Source organism: Cetorhinus maximus, chromosome 1, assembly GCF_964194155.1.
Source record: "Cetorhinus maximus chromosome 1, sCetMax3.hap1.1, whole genome shotgun sequence".
In the NCBI taxonomy this organism is placed as follows: domain Eukaryota; kingdom Metazoa; phylum Chordata; class Chondrichthyes; order Lamniformes; family Cetorhinidae; genus Cetorhinus; species Cetorhinus maximus.
Genome location: NC_135879.1, coordinates 25,070,124 through 25,089,679, shown reverse-complemented (window position 1 = coordinate 25,089,679; position 19,556 = coordinate 25,070,124).

Sequence of the window (19,556 nt, the reverse complement as noted above, 5' to 3'; positions counted from 1 at the left end):
AAACAACTCAGACAAGCGCCGCCCACTTTCCTGCCACCCTATTTCCTGCCTGCCTCACCCAGAAGTGCTTTCCACGTGTTATCTGGAAATGTAATGTCGCACTGCGTGGCAAAAGGGCACACAAACTGTGCCAACTGCAGGGTAAAGTGGCAGATCTAGAATGAACGCACAAACCTAAATTCAATACTAACTCCTTCTGCTCCTGCAGGATATATGGGAAAGCTGGAAACCAGGACATATGACCCATTTTGAGGAAACTGTCAGGACACCAGGGTGTTTAATGAAAATCCCGGCAAAATCAGGGTGTCTGGTCACCCGAGCAGCGACTGCATGATGTGCTGCCTTTCATTACACAAGAGCTGGAGATTAAAGGAGTGGAATGCCTTTCAGTTCCAGTATAGGGTAGAGGTGACAGTCGGTGCCTGCAAAACAATATATGTTCAGTCAATGTAACAGCCTGAAAATGGGAATAGGAGTCACCTCAGTGATCAGTCACGGCAACCTCCACAGGGTCCTACCAATGGGCAGCCTAACAATCTGCCTGTTTCAATTGGTACACTCCTTTTACTATGAAAATCTGAGCCTATGTCGTGCATAGGACTCTGCCATTTTTTGGTTAGAATTGGTTACCTCCATCATGCTCTTTCAAAATACTCAGCATAGTTGACACACTAGGAATTGGATAGAAAGTCAGTATTTGTTTTTGAATGTTGTTATGCATAACATCTTCACTATGCTCCTCTTTTAAGGTTTTCTTTTCATCTTAAATATATATCTTACGTTGTTTCAGCAATTTCCTGTATGCTATTTAGAGTTCTCACCCCCTCCTTTTGCATTGTGGGCTGAGCACATGTTTTTTTTAGTCCCATCTAATTGACTTATATCTCCATTTGAGAGAATATTTTAAAGCGCATTTATTTATGTTGACTACTGTCTGACTGAAATTTGAACACCCAATATAGATTACAAAATAATTGTCACAGTAGGTCTTCCAAAAGCATGCACATGAAGGAACTGTCTTATGGATCACGTAAATGATCATTCCGTGTTTTCATTTTTACATACAGTGATGGTATCAACTTTGGTACAGTATAACAAGCATGGAGCAAGTAAAGCCCATTGATGTGAATTTAGTTTTGGTAAAGTAAACCTGGCAATAGCAAATTGGCAGCCTGCTTTACATCAGGCCCAATTTTTGATGGAAAAGGCAACTGAGCCAGATGAAAAACAATTCATTATCAACTTTTGCACTGTGCCCAACATCAATCTTATCCCCGATTTATCTCATTGTTTCTGTTCCTTCCATAGACTTCCCAGTATCTGTGCTATCATGCACGCACTTTAGCTGATTTATTTAATCTTCTAAGGAGGCTGAATAACCAGGCAAAACTTTAAAAAATTAATCTATGTGAAATATCTCCTTAATCTCTTCAGGTCATTTGACAAAACTTGAGCATGCAAATCAAACGTTATAAATGTCCATTACCTGGCAGTTAAAGTGATCTTGACTGATTTTTTTCTCCCATTCACAGTCCATTGAGGAAGAAATATCGATCCATTATTTCCCAGACATGTGAGTAAGAGTTTTGAAAATGGACCTCTTTATGATCTATGTTCCTAGACCCTGCATTTGAGAATTAGCATGCTATTGAGTAAAAACTGTAATTTTTTTTACTGGAACAACTCAGCAGGATTCATATATCATATCCACAAGACCCTAATCTCCAAGCAGAGCCTTAGGGACTCATAATGGAATGCCACCTGTGTTATAAGTTCAGCAAATTTGTATCAGTAACTTCAGAATTTAATAAAGCCATCTAGGTTTTATGCATTACTGTTTTATAGCTTTGAAATCCCTCAGGTAGAGAGGCTCAAAGGATGCTAAAGTTTGTTAATGCTTCAAAATGTGTATAAAGAAAGAATTTACATTTTAATAGTGCTTTTCACGACTTCAGTATGAACCAAAGAGCCTCACAGCCAATGAAGTACTCTTGGGGTGTCTTCACTGGCGTAATGTAGGCAAACATGAAAGCCAATTCACAAACAGCAATGTCCAACTATCACAAGTGAAATAATGACCAGATAACCTGTATTAGTCGTGTTGCTTGATGGATATATTTTGGCCAGAGCACCTGAAGAATTCCCCTGATCTTCTTCAAATAATACCGTGGAATATTCTATGTCCACTTGAGAGGAAAAGGGAGCCTTGATTTAACATCACGTCAAAACAGAATTGCAAACAGTGCCATATTCCCCCAGTAGTATTCTGAAGTGTCAGCCTGAAAAATGTATTCAAGTCTTTGGAGGAGGGTTTAAAATATTAAAGTCTTGTATCCGCTGCTTGTTTTGTTCAACATCTTTCATGTATCCCAATTCTCTGTCACACGCAGGTCTACACTGTGTAACCAATGCAAATTTATTTGTCTTAATTGGTCAAAATGCGTTTATGAAACAATGATAATCATAACTAAGCAAACACATAAAATACCAGCCAATATGCAGAATGCAGTCATCAGAACAATCAAACATAATCTCAAACTGTTTATGATTAAGAAATCAGCAAATAATTGCCATTAGCAAAGAGCAAAAGAGGAAAAAACAATGCTCTTTTTTTTTTGAAAATCATTTTAGTCACCACCTTGCTTTCTCTATTGAGTTGAGGTCGAACAAAAACATTTCTTAAAAATTACAAAATGTACAAAACGCTGATTAAATTGACTTATACAATAGCATCTTTGTTTGAATTGACTCTATCAGCATTTTCTATTGAAGGCCTCATCTGTATCTCTCTGAGGAGCCTGAGCCTTGAATCCATGAGACTACGCAAAGCCATTACTGTCAGATAAACGACTCATCGAGGTAACGAGCTACAACTGCCCATCTACAACTTTCCAATTTCTCTTTCTAATTGACAAAAAAAAAACTATCCATTCATGGAGTATGCCAAAACTTGCTATTTCTAAACCCAGCCTATTCTTGCTTCAATGCAGAATTACTAAGAATTGGGGTGACTTTTTTTGTGGACAATTTTAGTAAGCTTTATTTTGCATAAAATATCAAAACAAGGAAAAAACATAAACTCTTCAATTTCAACCGTTGCAGAAAGGATGGCGATCCAAAATTCTGCAACCGTTCAATGAACAGCGCCTGCTATTGATACGAAAGCAAAATACTGTAGATGCTGGAAATCTGAAATAAAGACAAAAATGTGCTCGGAATACTCAGCAGGCCAGGCAGCAAGTGTGGAGAGCAAAACAGTTTTTCACTTCAAAGATGCTGCCTGACCTGCTGAGTATTTCTAGCATATTTTGTTTTTATAAGCAACATTGCCATTAGTTATTACTGCTTCTGCCTGTTTAACCTCCATGATATTTTATGTGGCACATTACTGGAAGTGTGAGGTGGAAACTGTGATGTACCCTCGATGGGCAGACCTGGGGTCTGAGTGAAGATGGTAAGCAAATATGTATCTCCTTAACAAATCAATCAGAAGGATTACAAAATGACTAGCTGCAATGTTTGAATAAAGGAGTGTCAGTTAGAGTGAGTGAATTCAATATCAAATCGGGTATAGAAAGAGAAATAAAAAGAGAGAAAGAAAGATTGAATTAATAAGATAGAGAAAGGAGATGCAGAAAAAAATGTTAAAAATGATCATTTTAATTCTTTAAACTATCTTCAATCACAATTAAACCTGAAGAAATCAGATTTCACCTTTGTAATCGCTCACATTCAGTGCCAGAGAGGTTGAATGGTAGTAATTAACAATTATTGCTCTGTTAAAATGGTACTTAGACTTGAAATGACTTGACTTAACTTTTTGTCCTGAGTTTACTTATCTGCAATGCAATACAGGGACTTCCTGTTGTTCAACGCATCTAAATGGGAAGCCAGGTACCGAGATGCAACCCTTGCGAAGCTAACAACTGAGTGGTGCAATTCTAACAGCAATTTCTTGATTTCCAGGTTTAATTGCTCATCTACCCTTGCTGTTATTTTGACAGCAATTTTAGGGTCAATGAAAGGGCTCTTAATTTAGCGAACAAAGCAAGTTTTTTACATGACAACTGAAAATTTATACTTTGAAATCTAGTCTTTGTTGAATTCTTAGTTATATTGTACATTGCATTGTTATTGATTAATTTGTATGTGCTCGACATAAGGGGAAAAAGATCTTTTAATATAGGTAATAAAATCTGGGAAGAGTACTATTGTTTATGTTTGCAGAAAGGTTTAAGCGGTGACTTTTATTAGAGCAAAGTACTGTTATAGAGACATTGGCCCTCACTATAAAAGTAAACACATCGCTAAACAAATGGGAAGGCATGCCCATTTGATAGACTAGAAAAATAACTATTTCCTCCCAAGAGGCAGGCAGGAGTTTCATCATTTTGTGGCTGTAGTATATCAGTGAACATGCATGGGAAAACAATATTTATACTTTTAAAAACACAATCAAAAGATTGTCATACTCCATTGTCTCTAAACAGAGCTCATAAAAACATTTTTGATATTTCTCCCAGGAGAGATCAGCATCTCTTCCCCATACCCCAGCATTCCCTCTTACAGCAGTATAGCTGCTAATTCATCGTGAGCAATGCCACAGGAGTTCTTCCACAACACTCAAAGATTCCCAGTGGCATTGCTAATTGCAAGATGATTAGTGAAAACAGCATAATACAATGCAGTTGTTTGGTAGTATGGAACTTGAGTATTGCTGGAAAAAGAGACATGTTGAAGCTTTGCGTCTTACGCTCATCGGAATGCTTCGCAGGAATACCAATACAAGGGGAAGACAACAACTTATACTACATGAGCAGAGAGTGCTGACTGGTTGGCAAATGGACTCTGGTAGATGCATGGCCATGGAGAGTGCACCAATTGATAGTGATTGACAGTTTACTGCCAAGTATTCTTTGAAAAATAAGCCAGGTAGCTTGACCCTGATTGGTCAAGGCATTGTCCCGAGGAATGAGCCAGTGAATGGATGTCACTTAATTTGTTTAGCTGAAACAGGTGCAATCTGTCTGCAAAGAACAGGGCCCTGTGTATTAATATATGTAGCTTCCAGTACATGCAAAGATGTCACATTGTGAGCCTGACTGACTATCTTAAATTGGTTGTCAGCGTAATTCTTAGCACATTGAGGATTATTTAGCAAGTGTTGTCCAATCACGTAATCACATCTAATGTTGGACACTGTGTTTTGAGTTTTGCAAGCATGGGCTGGTTGGGTACAGTCTGTACCTTGCCCGTTGTGAACAGTGGCTGGGACATACTGTTTGATACGATCTGCCAGTCTTTGGGATGTATGGCCTTCATACCCAGCATCACACTGGCACTGAAATTCATGTACCACATTACTCATTCGTGTGATAAGCAGGATGTCTTTTAGGCTTGACAGCAGCATCCGGTTAGTGGCAAATACCACTCATGTTGCTGCTGCAGACTAGCAGTGGGAAACAGCTAGCTTCATCTGTTGCTCAAATTTTTTGCGATACCTTGCCCTTCCAGGATAATCCGAGATAGACTGAGCATTTTTTAGAGCCAAAAGTGATGGCCTTAGGCACGTCCATGAGACTGTGTGATATACAGCATGAAATGATCTGATCAGGGTAGGCATTATCCTGCAGGATGCCATTTATGCGGCCCTTTTCAGCACTAAGCTTGCATGATGAGTAAATAGGTCAGCCCTGTTTACAAGGTTGCCGATAAGACCAATCTTATAGTGAGTGGAATTGTAAGAATCCCAACAGTTATATTGACAAGTGAAGGTAGGCTAGCAGCAGACCATGGTAGGGAAACCCCTGCAGATTTCTCAACTTGTATGTCAAGGGAGATCATTTCACTGCTGCGTGAACTCCCTTTCCTTAACATACTAGTTGAGAAATTTGCCAGGGGTTCCCTATCATGGTCTACCACAAGCCTACCTTCATTGGCCAATGTACGCATTGGGATTCTTACAGTTCCACACACTATAAGATTGGTCTTATTGGCAACCTTGTAAATAGGGCTCAAGCCATTTGCTCACCATGCAAGCTTGATGCTGAAATAGGGCACATCAAAGGCATCCAGCAGGATAATGGCTACCCTGATCCGATCACTTCACGCTGTATATTGCGCACAATCATGAACGGACTTAAGGCTGTGATGTTTCAGCCCTGAAATGTTCCCAGTCTACCTCAGATTATCCTGGAAGGGCAAGGTATCTCAAAACTTTGAGCAACAGGTGAAGCTAGCTGTTTCACGCTGCTACTATGCAATAGCAACATGAGTGGTATTCACCACTAACAGGATGCTGCTGTCAAACCAAAAAATGATCTGCCTATCACACAAATGAGTAATGTGCTACATGAATTTCAGTGCCAGTGTGATGCTAGGTATGTAGGCCATACACCCCAAAGACTGGCAGATCATATCAAACAGCATGTCCCAGCCCTGTTCATAACGGGCAAGGTGGAGATCATATCTAACCAGCCCGTGCTTGCAAAATTCAAAACACTGTGTCAAACATTAGATGTGATTCCGCGATTGGATAACATTTGCTAAATAATCCTCAGTGTGCAAAGAATTACGCTGACAGCCAATTTAAGATTGTCATTCAGGCTCGCAATGTGGCACATTTGCGTGTACTGGAAGCTACATATATTAATACACTGGGCCCTGTTCTTTGCAAACAGAAAGAACATGGACACACATTGCGCCTGTTTCAGCTAAACAAAATAAGTGACAGCCATTCGCTGACTCATTTTTCAGAGCAATGCCTTGACTAATCAGGGTCAAGCTGCCTGGTTTAAATTTCAAACAATGCTTGGCAGTTAACTTTCAATCACCATCAACTGGTGCACTCTCCATGGCAATGCCTCTACCAATCAGAGTCCACTTGCCAACAAATCAGCACTCTTTCCTCACCGTATGGATTGTTGTTTTCCCCTTATATTGGTATTCTTGCGAAGTGTCCTGATGCGTGCAAGATGAAAAGCTTCAACATGTCTTTTTTTCAATAATAGTACTGTGTAATACACAATTGCCCTGAAAAGTCATGGGCCTGTGATCCCAGCAAATCCTACCTACCAGGATCTTCCACAACCAGAACCAGTAAACTTCCCAACGTCAAGAGATATTCCCTATTTTGCATCCCAATCCCAATCCCATTTGCACCTCTATGGATGCACCTCATGTGCTCTCAGAAGCTGCAATATCTGGTGTCCTGTGGTTGTTCTGAGGGGTTGTCATTCTTCCCTCTTCCAGGAAGAGTCAAATGTGGTCAGGCATTTCCCTTGATTTTTAATTTTTTTTGCATTGGTTTTTTTCTTCTTTTTTGGGGTCCAGGCCACAATCAAAAACTGCCCTTTGGTGGCCTGGAACACCTGGTCCTTGCAAATATGCTGTTTTTGCCACTCTACTAGATTCCTCTGTGACCTGGGGATATGAAAACTCCCTGGAATGTGGATTCTCTGCTCCTTTTCTGCCACTGGCTTCACCCCTTATAAGGCCCCAAGGAATCAACAACATAAAGCTGGGAGCAAAAGTACATGGGTCACGAACTCATTTCCAGCCCTTCTGGAACACCCTTTCCAGAGTTGTGACAGGATCGAGCCACAAAGGCTGAGTATTTTCAGCTCAAATGTATTATTTAACTGCTGAAATGCAGTGATGCTGAAGCTATGTTAAGGCCATAAAGTATTGCTGCTTTAAGGAAGCACAGCCTGAGATCAAACAGAGTTTAATTGCTGTGTGATGAGGGAATTTGCAGATTGGAAGATATTTTGCACATATTTGGCTGCAACTCAGAGGAAAACAGCATGAAATAACAACTTACCTTTTACTTTCTTTCATGTGGATTTCATAAATTTGCACTCTCAAAGCAGAGCTTCATATGCCAGGTAATCAAAGGCATCAGGCGTATGGGAGCAGCATCACCTCCAAGTTTCTCTCCAAGTCACACACCACCCTGATTTGGACACACATGACCATTCCTTCATCATCATCTTGTCAAAATACTGGAACTCCTTATCTAAGAGCACCGTGGGAGTACCCACAGACTACACACGCTGCAGCGGCTCAAGAAGATTGCTCAACACCACCTTCTTAAGCATAAATAGGAATGGGCAGCAAATGTTAGCATTATTAGCGTCATATCCCAAGAATGGTCCTTTAAAAACCACATATTGGGCATTTGAGTCTATAAGTCAATTGTCCTTAATTCATCCATTAATTCATAAAATCTGTACTTTTGAGATATTAAAGATGCACTGAGCAGTTTTTGTATAATAAATAGAAATATATATAAGGCAATTATTTATTACATCCATTAGTTGTTGAGGGTCCCAGTGTCCCATAGCACTGCTCATGGGTTGTCTGCAGCAGAGAAACTATAATTGTTTCTATGAGTTCATCATTGCTCAATGTCAGACTGAAATGCAATTTATCTGAATGTGCAGAGCAGGACTGGCTAATATGTCCATGTGCAAACTGTTATTCCATGGTATTTTTGTTTGTTTTTTTACTTCAGCTGTGCTTCTTCAAACGTCAACAGATTGTGCTTATATATGAACATACAAACATATGAAGATACATACGAACATACGAATTAGGGGCAGGAGTAGGCCACTTGGCCCCTTGAGCCTGCTCCGCCATTCAATAAGATCACGGCTGACCTGACTGTAACCTCAACTCCACATTCCTATCTACCCCTGATAATCTTTCACCCTCTTGCTTATCAAGAATCTACCTAGCTTTGCCTTAAAAATATTCAAAGACTCTGCTTCCACAACCTTTTGCGAAAGAGAATTCCAAAGACTCACGGCCCTCAGAGAAAAAAATTCTCCTCATCTCAGTCTTAAATGGGTGACATCTTATTTTTAAACAGTAACACCTAGTTCTAGATTAACATAGAAACTAGGAGCAGTAATAGGCCATTTGGCCCTGCGAGCCTGCTCCATCATTCAATATGATCATGGCTGATCCTCTATCTCAACGCCACATTCCTGCTTTCTCTTCATACCCCTTGATTCTCCCACATGAGGAAACATCCTTTCCACATCCACCCTGTCAAGACCCCACAGAATCTTATATGTTTCAATCAAGTTGCTTCTTAATCTTCTAAACTCCCGCAGAAACAAGCCTAGCCTGTCTAACCTTTCCTCACAAGACAATCTGACCATTCCAGGTATTAGTCAAGTAAACCTTCTCTGAACTGCTTCCAATGCATTTACACCCTTCCTTAAACAAAAGACCAATACTGTACATAGTACTCCAGACATGGTCTCACCAATGTCCTGTATAACTGAAGCATGACCTCTCTACTTTTGTATTCAATTCCTCTCGCAATAACCAATAATATTCTATTAGCCTTTCTAATTACTTGCTGTACCTGCATACTGACCTTTGCGATTCATGCACTAGGACACCCACATCCCTCTGCATCTCAGAGCTCTGCAAGTCTCAGGTTAAATCCCTCTAAAGCCATATCCAGTGTATTCTACCTCAACAATGCCAGTGCCAAAAAAGAATAGCATATTTACATGCATGGCCAGAGACTAAAGATTGAACCCAACATACTTGGGAGTGATCTAGATAGGACTCTGTCCCTCCGCGAACATTTGGATAAAACAGCTGCAAAGGCCAAAACCAGAAACAACCTACTAACCAAACCTGCTGCATCTATGTGGGGCGCTGCTGTCACAACACTCCAGACCTCAGCACTTGCCCAATCATACTCCAATGCAGAGTACTTTGCACCTGTCTGGCAAAGGTCATCAGACACACATCTTGTTGACACTCAATTGAATATAACAATGCACACCATAACTGCTCAACACCCCCTCAATACCCCTCCCCTGGCTTGCTGACCTCGCAAACATCACTCTGCCACACATCTGCCGACTGACACAAACTCACAAGCTGGTTGACATCATTCGGCCTGCACCTCACTGACCACTCCATGATGACCCGTTCAATCTACCTACTGCCAACCTTCCATCTCAGCGCCCCATATGAAGAGCCCTTCCTGAGCAAGATCTACCGGCAGAGATCCTTTGGATCAATGAATGGGAAACAAGGGGAGTCAATAACAAGTCCCCTGTGACAAACCTCATTTGGAAAATGAACTGACAAGTTCAAGATAAGTCAGGGCCCTTGTGGAGCCAAGCTCCACCAATGGGGCCTCAGTACAAATCCCTTATATACAGACATATATATAAAGACTGAAACAGTGCTGGACATTACTGAGGAGTATACCCTCTACAGACTAAGTGACAGTCTAACCTCCTTAAACTCAGCAAATGAGGAGGCTATCGTTGGGCTTCGGGGACTTGCATTTGTTAAATAAATAAATACATTTCAGTGGAACCGCAAAGATCCAGTTGCCAAACCGGCTTGATGATGTAGCTTTCTGGGTTCAAGCTGACTCAATATCAGGCAGGTCGGAAGCCACTGGGATGGCAACGAGATCAGTCTTCTGTGGAGGTGGGTTGGGGGGGGCAGTGGTGTCTGCATTGCATTGCAATCAAATCCTGGGAAGGAGCCCAGGTCAGCAGGAGCCCAGGGTTTTTGGCAGGGCCTGGAGAAGCACTGCTTCTCCTCCTGGCCTTAATGAATCATCTAAAATTTACCTTCTCTGGGTCTCTTTGGTTCTGCAGCCAGTAAAACGGCTTGGAGAACAGAGGGCGTCAACTCTTACCAGTTCTATTTTAAAATGGCCATTGTGGTTTGTTGCACATGATAAAACCTGGATTTGCATATTTAAAGGGCCCTGCTGTCTGAAGGAGGCTGGTGTTCTGTGTTCCCTGCAAAATGTCCACCAGCCAATCACTGATATTAAAGGGGCCCTATTTTGAGGCAGTAACTACTCTAATATTGCATATTTCAGCAAATTAAAATATACTCCCGACATTCTAGTTTGGTTCAAGATTTCCATCAATTCCAAGGCCAGGAATTTTACCTTGTCGGGCGCGCGCCCACCCACTCAGCGCAAATTTCTGCTCCAACTATAAAAGCATAACACAAGCCTATGTTTAACCCAGTATTGTGGGTTCAAATTAATGTTAATTTCTTGCTTGATACCAGTTACAGGAACAGAAAATGAAAGGAATCACACTTATAATCACATGTTCACTAATATAATCACATGTACACATGTACACTATCGTGAGATCTTTGAATGGTGAAAAGGAATCCAAAACCATGACAATATGCGTGCTATATTAAGACATTGAAAATAATTAAGGCATAGCACAGGCTGGCTGACAATCTAACATATGTTTTCATATACCGGTACATTTACTTTATTATATAAAACGGTAAAAGGATTTTAAAGGCAACATTAAATTCAAGGCGATTTAATTGCAGCCAGGAAAAAATCGCAGCACCTATTGGAAAGTATAAAAGAGGTTGTTTTGTTTTATTCATGAGAGATTAAGTATAAAATCACATTTTCTCTAATAGTCCCATGAACTCACATATTGTATTAATATAGGGCCTTTTGAAAATTGTAATTTTAAGTATAGTGCTATATATTTTCTTTATCTACCGTACGGATTTTAAGAGTATACAATGCAAATTCACCTGTATGTGTAAGCACAGCAGCTGCATTTAGTGGTTATCAATTCTAAACTGTCAGGCTTAAGCATAAATTACACCATTTATTTTGCAGTATTCTTGGAAGTTGAGAGGCTTCATTGTTATGTTTCACCTCCAAAACATCACCTGCCTTTGGATCTACCCTAGCAACGTTACTTCCAGGAGTGCTTTTGTCACCTTTTAGACTAGACTTGAGACTCCTTGTTGGCCCCTCATTCTCCATAAACTTCAACTTATGTAAAAAGCAGCTGCATTTATCCTGTCGCACCTGCTCATTATCCTTGTATTTTCTGATCTACATTCAACAGATTCAACTTAAAAACCTCATTGCACTTTTCAAATTGCTCCACTGTCTCACCCCAGTGTATGTCTGAAAATTATAGTGCATTATGCCCACCACCCTCCCCCTCACTTCAGTCCTTGCTACTTTTTGTGCCTCCATATACCCTTCATTTACCAAGCCTTCAGCTGCACTCGGCCCTGCCCTCAGTTATTTATTCCCTGAAATTCTTTAATCTTCTATTTCTCCCTCCACAAATAAAACCCTTTACAAAACTTGTCCTTTTACCAAGCTTCTGGTCAACCCATCTAATTGGCCCAAATTGGCTGGGTGTTCCATGCCTTATCCCTTTTATCCATTTATTTATTTGCCTTCTGTCCCAAGCTCCGCCAAAGAGCTTTGAAGTGTTTTCTATGTTAAAGGTGCACAGAGGTGTAAAAACTATAGTTATAATGCAACACTTTAATTATCCTAATATAGGCTGGGATAGTAATGATTTAAAGGACAGAGAGGGGAAAGAGTCTCTGAAGTGTGTTCAGCATTTTCACAGTGAGTCCAATTTGGGACCAAAAAAGGAATATATGCATGAAGACAAACGATATGTCTGAGGTACTAAATGGGTACTTTGCATTTGTTGTTATCAAGGAAGAAGATACTGACAAAGTAATAGTGAAAAAGGAGGCAACTGAGATACTAGATGGGTTAACAATTGATAAAGAGGTATCAGGAAAGTTGGCTGAACATAAAGTTGATAAGTTACCAGGACCAAATGGGTTGTATTTGAGGGACCTAAGTGTGGAAATTGGAAAGATCATAATATTCCAATCCTCCTTACATATGGGGGTGGTGCTAGAGAACTGGGGAATTGAAAATGTTACATCCTTGTTCAAAAAAGACTATAGTGATAAGCCGAGTAACTACCGGCCAGCCAGCCAGTTTAACCTTGGTGATGGGAAAGCTTTGAGAGACGATAATCCAGAACAAAATTAACTGTCACTTCGAAAACTAAGAATTAATTAAGGAAAGCCAACATGGTTTATTCAAGGCAAGGTGTGTTTACTTAATGAGCTAACAGAAATGGTTAATGAGGGTAATGTAGTTGATGTTGTGTACGTGAACTTCTAAAAGGCATTTGATAAAGTGCCACATGATAAGCATGCCAGCAAAGTTGAAGACCATGGAATAAAAGGGACGGTGGCAGTATGAAAATTGGCCAGGTAGCAGGAAGCACAGAGGAGCAGTGAATGGTTGTTTTTCAGATTGGAGGAAAATATACAGTGGAGTTCCCCAGCGATTGCTACTGCTTTCCTTCATCTAAATCAATAACCTAGGCTTGGGTGTACAGGGCACAATTTTAAAATTTGCAGACAGCACACTACCTGGAAGTATTGTGATCTGTGAGGAGGATAGTGCTAGATTTCAAGAGGGCATGGCCAGGCTGTTGAAAGAGGTGGACACGTGGCAGATAAAATTTAATGCTGAGAAATGTGAAGTGATGGATTTTGGTAGGAAGAATGAGAAGGGGCAATATAAAACAAAGGGAACAATTCTAAAGTGGGTGCAGGAAAAGAGAGACCTGGCACAGATAGTTGAAGGTGGCAGGGCAGGTTGAGAAAGTGATTAAAATACATGTGGAATACTGGGCTTTATAAACAGGGGCATAGAGTACATAAGTAAGGAAGTTATGATGAGTCTTTATAAAACTCTGGCTCGGCCTCAGCTGGTGTATTGTGTACAATTCTCGGCACAACACTTTAGGAAGGGTGTGAAGTTTTTAGAGAAGGTGCTGAAAGAATTTACAAGAATGATTCTGGTGATGAGAGACTTGAGTTAGGTGGATAGCTTGTGGAAGCTGGTGTTAATTTCCTTAAAGAGAAGGTTAAGAGGTGATTTTTATACAGGTGTTCAAAATCGTCAGGTGTATAGACAGAGGAGAAACTGTTCCCATCGGCCAAAGGGTTGGGAACCAGAGGACAGCAATTTAGGGTGATTGGTATAAGCAGCAATAACACCATGATGCAGCAAGTCTTTTATAGAGAGCGAGTGGTTAAGATCTGGGATGCATGTCTGAGAGTGCCGTGGAGGCAGATTCAACCGTGGCTTTCGAAAGGGAATAGGACAAGGACCTGAAGAGAGAGAATTTGCAGGGCTATGGAGAAAGGGCAGGGGTGTGGAACCGGCAGAGTTGCTCTTGAAGAGAGCTGGTGTGGACATGTTGGGCTGAATGGTCTCCTTCTGCACTGTAACCATTCCATGACTCTATAAATGTATGTTGTCGTTGCAATTATGGAGAAGATATGAAGTGCAACTCAAAATTACAGTACCTTATTAAAAGAAATCGTGTCAGTGGAAATTCACTTCGACATTGCTGCAAAAGCTGTGACTGGAAGGATCTCTGACAATAGATGAAGGTAAAAGAAAAAGCATTTGAGCTTCTGACCCTCTGATGGCATAGCAGTTAAATGCATCACGTGGTCTGTTACTAAGCAATACAGAGTGTTATTAAGCAAGAAAGCCCCACATTCAATTCCGGCTTTGTGCTGAATTGGTTGATGCCAGCGAGGTGCCTACTGCAACTTGACTTCCTTGTTCCTGGATTAAGAAGAAGAAAATTGACCAGGGATTCTGCTTGTGATCACTTTTCATGAAAATCTGCAAGAAAGTACGCAATCTCAGCTGCACGGTCTTAATGTGGTTATTTACCATTTGGCTCACAACTGAACAAAGGAAAAGAAAGGCTTACATTTATATAGCTTATTTAATGAGCTCAAGCCATCCTGAAGCACTTTACAGTCAGTGAAGTATAGTGACTGCTGTAATGTAGAAATTATGGCAGCCAATTTGCAGGTCCCACAGTCGACAGTAAGATAATAAGCAAGTAATCTATGCTAGTGATGCTGGTTGAGGGATAAATATTGGCTGAGACACCAAAGAACAATCTCCTGATCTTCTGCAAAATAGCACCATGTTATCTTAGACAACTATCTGAGAGGGAAGACGGCCAGTACTGCATAGGAATATCAGCCTAGATCTTGTGGTTAGCTCTCCAGAGTGGATTTTGAACCCACAACTTTCTGACTCAGAGATAAGATTGCTACCACAAAGCCATAATTTGCATATACAAACGGGGGGGGTGGGGTGTTTTCATTGCCTATGACACACCTTTCAGAGACTTCAAGAAAGGACAGAGGCTTTTTCTTTAAATAAGATGAATTAGCTGTGAAATTAAGTGCAAAAAATGCTTCTTCTGATAGGGGGCGACAGAAATAAGTGCATATGGTTATCAAGGAACCTGCTGAGTTCCATTCTGTGCTTCAGCCAACATTTCTATCAATCTCTACAAACCCAGAGGGAGGCGTGAACATTTGTAAATACTATAAATTGTATTTCCCAATATATGAACAAAAATGCTACTGCTTTTTGTTAAACATTTCCATCAGGGAAATTTGGGAGGCTTTTACAGCACACTTGCATGTAAACTTTAGTGAATATGATATCTATATTGTCAAGCTCCAATGAGTCCAGATTACAATGCAGACCTGGAAAAACATTAATGTTATTCCCAAATTCTGACTTAGGTTTAACATGGAAGAAAGTTTTTTTTTCCAATGAACTAAAAATATTATTGAGCCTCTGTGTGCATTGGGGCAGGGGTTAGCAAAAATTAAATTAAATCTTATTGCATATTTTGATAAGTTACATAGCTTACTGCATCAGCTCCATTTGGACCAGGCTTCACCAATAGCATTTGAGTAAATCCAATATTATTCAACTAGTCTAATTAATATGACAGAATTTACAGCAAAAGATGCGTGTGTTGCATATTAATGTACACAGACGTATCTTGAGTTAATACTGAAGAAATGTGCTAGCATTGTTGTGTGGAGCAACAGCCTTTCTTTGTCATTGTGTTACATTAGTACATTATGACAAATGTGCATATTGAATTGGATGATGCAAATATAACATTTCTGTGGAGGAAGTATCTTTTCTGTTATGATTGGCACAAGTCAAAGCAGGTTCTATATGGAATTGTTAACCAACAGAAAGTGTTGCGGATTTAATGTGTGGCGCGTGTTAATAGTTTATTCTAGAAACAGAAACAGTTGCACCCAAGAGGATGAACTGACAACTGGCAAGCTTCAAAATCTATATGCAACATGAAGTTGAAGGACTGAAATGGGAAGGAATAGACGAAGGTGAAGAGCAAAGTGGGAAAAATAGGGTCTTTTAAATTTCAAAGTCAGATTCTCACTTTAGCTTTCAAATAACTTGCTTATTAATGTAGCTACTTTTAGCTACTTGTCAATAATTTGCTAAAAAGTAGAAACTGGAAATTAGAATCTATTTTTCTGTGCAATGTTTATGGTCAGGGGTAAATTCCTGCCTTGTTAAGATTGTGCAACAGCTATGTCCTTAACATGGAAAAAACCCCCAAAGTGATTCACTTAATATGTGTACAGGAAACAGAAGGCATGCTGGGTAAGGGGAGAGAGGTGCAGGTGCAGAAGAAGCTTGATCTAGAGGACTAGGATGTCCAGAACGGATAAGAACTGGAGGAGATTTCAGAGATAGTATGAGGCCATAAAAGGATAAAAGATGATAACCTGGAATTTTATTTAAAAGCATTGAGGAATGGGGAACCAATGTGAGTTGAGAAACACAGGGATGATGGGCAATCAAGATTTACTGCAGGATTAAAAAGCATGAGTAGTTTTGCAACTATGTATGATAAATTAGCATGATCTGTAAGTTGAACAAATGTGTCATCTGGCACTATTCACAGGTTTAAAAAGTATTGGCCACTAAGGCTTAGGTGCTATCACACTCAGAATAGGCTCCAGAGGATGGCTATTTGGAATACGTCATTCACAAGAGAACTGGGTCCTCGGCCAAAATCCTGCAGAAAGGCTGTCAGGGGAATTTTTTTTAAAAGAAAGACATGCATTTATATAGTGTCTTTCACAATCTCAACATGTCTCAAAGTGCTTTACAGCCAACTAAGTATAGTCACCATTTTAATGAAAAAACATTGTGGCAATAGAGAGCAAGGTCCCACAGTCATGTCATGCTCACCAGATAACCTGGTTTTTAATGATGTTGGCTGAAGGATAAATATTGATCATGACACTGAGAAGAACTCTCTCTTCTCCAAAGTAATACTATGAGACCGTTCACGTTCACCCAAGTGGGAAGGTATGGCCTCAAGTTTAACATTAAAGACAGCACCTCTGTTAGTACAGTAGTCTCTCAGCCTAGATTTTGTACTTAAGTCACTTGAATCCACAACCTTCTGACTTAGAGGTGAAAGTACTACCACTCAGACACAGCTGACATTCGAAAAGGTGTGAGAGAGTTCTCGAAAGCAGCATCCAGAAGAAGTGTATGGTTTAGGGTTGCGGGTTTTGCACCATTGTAGTAATCAGACTGACTAAAGGGCCAGTGCTGTGATCATGCTGCTGCCTCTCTTCAGCAGTATGTGAAGCTTACAGAATCAGGGGAAGTGGCCTCAGTGCACTATGTGCTGAATGCCCGATCCTGCAAGAGAAGGAGTTTTTCAAGATCTGAGACAACGTTTTCTGCTGTGCAGCCCAGGCACAGTTACTGGAGTATGTTGGAGTATATCTGCTTCGCTGTCTACACTTCAGCATTGAGTTGTGTTGTATCCTGATGCCTGGCCTGCAAGCAATATCCAGCACCTTCTTTGCTGCTGGATATTTTTTCGAGCCATTGATAGTGATATTTGCTGGATAAGCCAGTTGACCATGCGCTCATGCACCAGGCAGGTCACTACAGCCATGTTTGCCGGGGAAGAAGGTTTGTCTATTCCCAATGGGAATGAGGGGAGTGTTGGAGAGGGCCTCCTGTTTCTACCAGGTAGCAAGGCTCTCAACAGGGCAAGGTACCATTGATGATATCAAGCCAGCGAATAGCGATCCTGTAGCATGTGTGGAGCAAAGGAAAAGTCAGCCCATCAATGTCCTGGGGCCCATTGGCCGCTGCAGCAGAATAATGCAGATGACGGGCAAGATACCCTGGCTTCCGCCACGCAGCTTTCATTTTCTAACTGTTAACAGTGCAATCAGTCTTTGAGGCATCAGAATCAAATGGGCAAAATGACCGCTTGGAGACCAGGGATGTGAATGACACAATTCGGGACCCGAGGCTGTGACACAGCGGGCTGATGTTTACCACCCGCCGCTCCAACCTGTTCCTGGGTTGTGGAAGCCCGTATTCCCCGGGCCCTTGCAGCCTGAAGTGGGGAGAGGCGAGGCTACACCCTTTGCCGGCTGAGGGGGAGGAGAAGGGGCAGTGGGCTGGGCGGGGAGGAGGGGGGCAAGAGGGTGGATTCAGCTGATTCCTGGTTCAGCAGAGAGACGGTTGGTCACCATCGCAGAATTGACCCTAAGAAGGGCATTGCCACTTGGCTGTGCAATGGGTGCAGGAGAAGGAGGGCTGAGCTGTGGTCCACTCTGCACTGGGATCGACTACCAAACAGCCAGAACAGCAATAACCCCGGCAGTGCGGTGATCGGCTTCAGCCTGCACATTGCGATGGTTTTGCAACATCGGGAAGCAGAACCGTTTTGTCAAATCCCCCGGAGAGATGTCCTGATTTGCATGGCACTTGGTGACAGTCAGTGACCGCACCTGGTCTAGATTTTAGTTAAGGTTATTTTAACTGCAATGGAACACCCCCCACCCACCTTTGATGCTGTAAATTCTCTCTGTACCGTAAACACCCAGTGTTTTCCAGAGCCTTTCCCATGCATTACAGACACTCTGCAGCTGGTGAGGCTGCCGGCTCAGTGCACTGTAGCACTTGTAACTGAACAAGAGCGCCTGTCAAATCTCTGGCTAGGGCAAATGCAGAGTTTCCCTGAGCAGTGCAGGGGCTTTATTTCTTCTTCATTTACTGCACCGCCAGCAGGTACCTGGACCCCCGTGTGGGCAGGGCAGGGAAACCCGCTCCATCCACCGAGTGTGAGACCCGCCCATCAGGAAAGAAGCGAACACCTCGAGGCGGTACTGAACAGACAGGACTGTGCATTGCTAAGGCATGTACAGAGCTGTAAAAAAAAATGATTTTGCGTTTTTAAGTATTTTAACCTTGGGGAAAGGGGTGGGGTCGGATGGAAACCCTTCCCATAATCGATCCGAAACTATAATATTCGAGTTCTAACGAGTTTACCAGCCACCAGTTCCTTTTGGCAACACTGGGTGGCGCTATTGATCCATTTCTGATGCACCCTGCCTGGGGTTTTTTTTCCGCTTTGCAGCCCCATCAATCATGATTGGAAAGACTTGTGCATCCCCTGTGCGTGAAGGTTTTTGATGCCTATTTTAATCTTCATACGTGCCAGTTTTCCTTCGAGTTACATTTTGCTGAACGCAGTGACTTTTTCATGATAAGCGGCCTTTTTATGTAACTATTCGTTACATAAAACCTTTGCATTATAATTGACATTTCCAATCGGATAAAAACAAAAAGCTACTGCGGATGCTGGAAATCCAAAACAAAACAAAAATCAGTTGAACTGATTTCTTCTCCGCCGATGCTGCCAGACTTGCTGAGTTTTTCCAGGTAATTCTGTTTTTGTTTTGTTTCCAATCGGATGTCCATTCTAAGGTTTCAACCGAAAGGCCTGAAAATCCAGCCAACTCTTTTTTTTTGCGATACGGCTCTCAGGGCT